Below are 5,389 nucleotides of genomic sequence, written 5' to 3' on the forward strand. Positions count from 1 at the left end.
TTTCCACACTGACCCCACCCCTTTTACTTCTAATGACTGTGGTGTTTCATTAACATTGGTTTCCACACTGACCCCCCACCCTATCTACTTCTAATGACTGTAGCATTTCACCATCATTAGTTTCCACACCGACCCCCCCGCCTTTTACTTCTAATGACTGTGGTGTTTCACTAACATTGGTTTCCACACTGACCCCCCAGCCCATTTACTTCTAATGACTGTAGTGTTTCACCATCATCAGTTTCCACACTGACCTGCCACCCCTTTCACTTCTAATGACTGTTGCGTTTCACCATCATCAGTTTCTACACTGACCCCCGACCCCTTTCACTTCTAATGACTGTAGCGTTTCACCATCACTGGTTTCCACACTGACCCCACCTTCTACTTCTAATGACTGTGGTGTTTCACTAACATTGGTTTCCACACTGACCCCCCAGCCCATTTACTTCTAATGACTGTAGTGTTTCACCATCATCAGTTTCTACACTGACCCCCGACCCCTTTCACTTCTAATGACTGTAGCGTTTCACCATCACTGGTTTCCACACTGACCCCACCTTCTACTTCTAATGACTGTAGAGCTTCACCGTCATTGGCTTCCACACTGAGCCCCCCACCCTTTTTACTTCTAGTGAAGTAGAATTTCATCATCTTTGGGGACCTGATTTATTTCCCCTGTCCTCTTTGCATGAACACTTTGCTTGTTTCGGTTTTTGCTATTTCAAAAAATGTTGCAATACACATCTTTCTTTTTTGTGTATATTTTGGGGGAACACATCTGAGCACCTACACAGGACAACAACTAACAATGTATGTTTGGATTCTGGGGCATAGGAATGTATTTATTTTTAATAAAAAGTAAAACATGCTCAAAGTTAAAAAAATTAATCTGATATTTGAAGAGTAAAAAGTATAGCTCCCTTTATTCAAGCCCCCATCCCCTATTCTCGGGGGGTCATCATTTTTATTTCTCTTTCTACATCTCACCTGTAATTCCCTATGCCAAGGGTTAAAACTTGGTCCCCTGTGGAACACACTGTATTTGATGAATAATTGTCATTGATTAGATCTGTAGATTTTATGAATGGAAAGGACGAGAGCGAGATAAATACCTACGAGGAGAGCGTTTGTCCCAAATCCGGACTAAGCAGAAATGTCCAGGGACATCCGATGGAGGTGAGATGAAATATTCAGACTTCGCTTTTTGCTTCCCCGAGTGCCCTGCCTCCCAGGTATAATTGTAGTTCCAGTGAGTCCTTGGAGACCTACAAGCCAAATGAGATATAGATTGAGTCGTTCCTCTTGAATTTCACAGTCCAGAGTGCTGAGAGCCATCTGATGTTATGGCTCTGGTTAAAGAATTCTGGCCATCTAGCGGCCTGTAAAGGAGACTTGAGCACACACTAAGGCCTTGTTAGTGGGATTGGCGTGGTAGGAGGTCCAAGTGCAATACAGAAAGCTACAAAAAGAACGCACTGGTTCCAAAGCAGGGATGTTTATGGAAGGAAGAAGGAATTTCAGACACCCCGACATAGAGGCACCGTTTGGAAGAACTACCAAAACCACATCAGTCTGATAACATTTAACCTGGAGGAGAAGAGCCCACAGCCTTATTTGCAGCTTCTCCCTCCCCAGGTGTGGGAGGTGGTGTCTAGGGGGCAGAAAGGCCTGGGGGAGGAGATGGGGACCCGGAGTTTGTTTAGCACAGGCAGACACACGTGGTGACTTAACGTGCACCCTCTCGCCGTTTAGTTTCTGATGGTAAAAGGTGGGATCACTTTCTCCATTCACAAGTGAGAAAAACCAGGCCCCCAAAGAGAGGGAATCAGGCCAGACTCCACTCATAGTGATCACTGGAAACAGCTGGAGAGGACGAGGCTGCATTTCCACTCCGTTTAAGAAGGCAGAGAACACGTATCTAATGCAAAAACGTTTCCAGAAATGTGGTTCTATAGAAAGGTTTTGGTCCTGAAAGGACTACGTTTCTATTATCTCAAAACTGCCTGCTGTGAAAAGTGAAAAGTCGCTATTTTCTTGGTGTTCAGTGCAAAGAATTGCAAACACTGAGCCCTGGGCGCCCTTCCACTGCCCTCGGAAAGGTCTGGTTCTCCCCAAACGATCAAACTCAGGGCTCCCTTACAATGACTTTGGAGGGAGGGGCTTATTCTAATTTGGGGGATCCAATGAAGGAGGTTTCGGGGTGTGACTACAGCCCACAGAAGGTGGGGATTTGTTCTGATGGTGACCAGGTAACAAGGGATTCATGGGCAGGCCTGAGGCTGTGGCCATACTCTCCCTCTCCAGACATGGGATTCCCAGATACAGGAGGGGGTTCAGTCCTGCCTGGGCGAGTCTTCCCTCAGTCCCCATTGGAGACAGCGGCTTGTGCCCCGAGCTGAAACAATCTCTTATTTGAAAATAAGTCCATGGTGATTTTACAGAAAACAAAACATGAAGAAAACACTCCAGGCTGGGGGTTGCTCGCCCCAGAGAGCAGTAAAAGCAGGTGGAGGGGACACTTCCTGGCTGGTTTTCCTCTTCCTCTTGCCTCATGGCTCTGGGCGAGCGCGTCGCTGCGAGGCGCTCAGGGAGCCTGGCCTGCCATTGCCAGTGAGGGCAGGCGCCTGTGTGCAGGGACCTGGGGGGCCCATGCCTGAGTAGACAGCAGGGGGGTCACAGGGATGGTGGGGACAGCCAGCCCTGCTCCCTGGTGACCACGTGCACACAGCCTGCTTCCTCCCTCCGAGAGGCCTCTCTCGTCGTGAAAAACAACGGATATTCATTCTACAGGGTTTGGGAACTAGCCTTTGTTCCTCCTGGCCCTGGAAAAGTGGCCTTAATCCAAAGTGATTACTCTGCAGCTCCCTCAGATTTATTCTTCAGTGATAGCCTCTCCTCTGCCGCCTGAATCTTGAGCTCCAATTGCCCGCGGCCTGTCACAGAAGGGCCATGTATCTTTCTGTTCCTGTGTAGAGAATGACATTGAAGTCTCTTTGTCCGCTCTGAAGCTCTTGTGTGTGCGCGTGTGGCGTTGACCTCCGTGGCTCATTCCACCCGCAGTGAAAAGGAGCCATAAAAAGCACAGGGGTTTGAAAAGTAGCCCAGGCAGAAGGAAGGAGCTCCCGCCTGGATGCTCGCGGGGTCCCTGCGTCTGTCTCCTTTGGCCGTTGGCAGCACTCGGACCCCGGTGCTGGCAGCTGGAGGCGCGCCTGGGTATTGTCTGGGCAAGGGTGTGCGGGTCAGCCTCCTTCCTTGCTGTCCCTGCCATCTATTGTCTTTCTGGGCAGGCTGAGAAGCACATCTAATAGGGCTTATGTTCTTTGTTGCTGGGTCATTGAAGCTGCAGGAAGGAGGATTCCTTCTTCCCTCGAGGGTCTCAGTTCCTGGCAGAGCAGACTGGCCGATTGTCTTGATACCAGGATTTGGGGAAAGCCCCTTTCTCCATTCTGGTGTTGCCTTTTTGCCTGCAGGGGACCGTGCTGTCTGCCTTTAACCTGATGCTTTAAGTCTTGCAGAGCCCTCCAGAGGGGCATGGGAGCACATTGCCTGCCTCTCCTCCACTGTCCCTCCACCATTTGGCAGGAGACAGGACATGCAACAACTTCATTTCCTGGTTGCCAAGTATTGATTGAAAGGTGTGTGTAGCCACACCCACTTTTCTGCCTGTTCAGAGTAACGTGTATAATTTCTTTGGTCGTTGTGTCTTGTCTCTGCTCAATGTGTTTTGCATTATATGAAAAAATAAATTTTCAAATTAACTGCAGTTTAGCTGTGACTCAGTTTTTAATTGCTTGGAATTAGCACTTGATTTGCATAGTACTTGATTTGTCAATTATCTGTGACTTTGTGATTATCTGCGCTAAAATGGGGGACCCTCCTGATTATGCTCCGTAATGGAAAGGGGCAGGACAGTGGGGGATCCCATGATGGGAAAATCTAAAACCCACCGTGGTTTAATGCTGCCAGGCATGTGTCTTCCTGGTTCAGGAGGAACGTGCTGCTCGTTCTTGAAATTCACTTTTCCGGAAGAAACGGCAACCATGAACACTGGGTCAGAGGCGGGGAAGCTGCCTGGCTTCCACTGGGCCCCGCCCATTCCACCCATCGTGGCCTCCCCATTCTCTCTGTCCAAGGGCAGTGACAAGCTTTGCCCTGACCTGAGCCCATGTATCTAGGTTTGCACCTTCTCTGGAGTGAAAGAGGAGATGAGTTATTTTAATCTTGAAGATCCCAGGTCAGAACATCGGGTTTCTAGTCCAGGTTCTGCCTCACTGTCCTCATTTATCAGATGAGAGAGGGGATGCACTGTTCCCCAAATCTGAGACCCAGGGTATACACGACTGGAGCCAAGTCTCGCAGCTGGGGAGGAGCGGCTCTGGCACTTGAGTTCAGTTTGGCTCCAAATCTGTAGTGAGTGCGGGTCTCCCTTAGGTAAGTAGGTTAAGATCCTTTTGTGGTTCATAAGCGTGATGATTGGGTTTTCATGCTCGTGTGTGAGATGTGCCTCTCTCAAGCCTTGTTACGAATCACATTACCTGTCTGATGTTAAAAAAAAAAAGAGAAGAAAAGAATAACAAGAACAACCATAAAAAGCCCCTCGTCATCTCTCTGGGGCGTGCCGTGGGGCCGTTTCTGCTGGGGTGGGCCTCGGAGCCCTCTGGCTGATTCTGCTGCAGCACAGAGCCCCACCGTGCCGATGTTCCGTGCGCTGGTCTGGGATGGTTCCGGCGCCCACGGCCTGGTGTGGTCAGCAGCAGGGTTTCATTCAGGTCGCTCCTTCCTGACCGCACTGTGAGACCTGCAGGCAGAGGCTGACCTGAGTCACCTTTAGGGTTCCCCAGGTGAGCTCTTGAATGTGTCCCCAGACCACCCCATCTCTCTGCTCCCACTCCAGGTCCTAACAGGGTCCTCCAAATCCACAGTTCTTACAGGGGAAGTCTGCTCACTTAGGAGATGGCCCTGTCCCTGAGTGCCCTCCATGCCCTCCAGAACGGAGAAGACACACAATTCTTCATTTGGGTTGTGTGAAGCGTTGGCCCCTCACTGTGATATGGACAGGAAACTGGGAGGTGCTGGGTAGAAGACTGAGGTTCCCTGGTAAAGGCCCTACCCTCAAGCCTGAAGACCTGAGGACCTAAAAGAGGACAGGCGTTTCTGTTTTTCACTAAAAAGTTGCCTTTTGGCCCACTATGCCCCCTATCCTGTCCCCATATAAACCCGAGGGCACACATGCAAGTGGCTGAACGTCAGGACCAGCAGAACCGGCAGACCAGTGACGGCAGAACAACGAGGCAGAGAAAGAGAGAAGCGGAGGGACATCTGGAGGCCGAGGGGAGTTCAGCCAGGGGTGGCTCGAGAAAAGGCCAGCAGTGGACGGCCCGATTCC

General features: G+C 50.2%; 1 non-coding gene across 1 annotated transcript; it reads left to right on the forward strand.

The window, feature by feature from the left end:
- Positions 1 to 4,448: 4,448 nt before the first annotated feature.
- On the forward strand, positions 4,449 to 4,548 carry LOC123568523 (small nucleolar RNA U13). Its single transcript, XR_006691895.1, has one exon. It is a non-coding gene; the product is annotated as a small nucleolar RNA U13 (small nucleolar RNA).
- The last annotated feature ends 841 nt before the right edge of the window (positions 4,549 to 5,389 follow it).

This window comes from Macaca fascicularis, chromosome 13 (assembly GCF_037993035.2).
Source record: "Macaca fascicularis isolate 582-1 chromosome 13, T2T-MFA8v1.1".
In the NCBI taxonomy this organism is placed as follows: domain Eukaryota; kingdom Metazoa; phylum Chordata; class Mammalia; order Primates; family Cercopithecidae; genus Macaca; species Macaca fascicularis.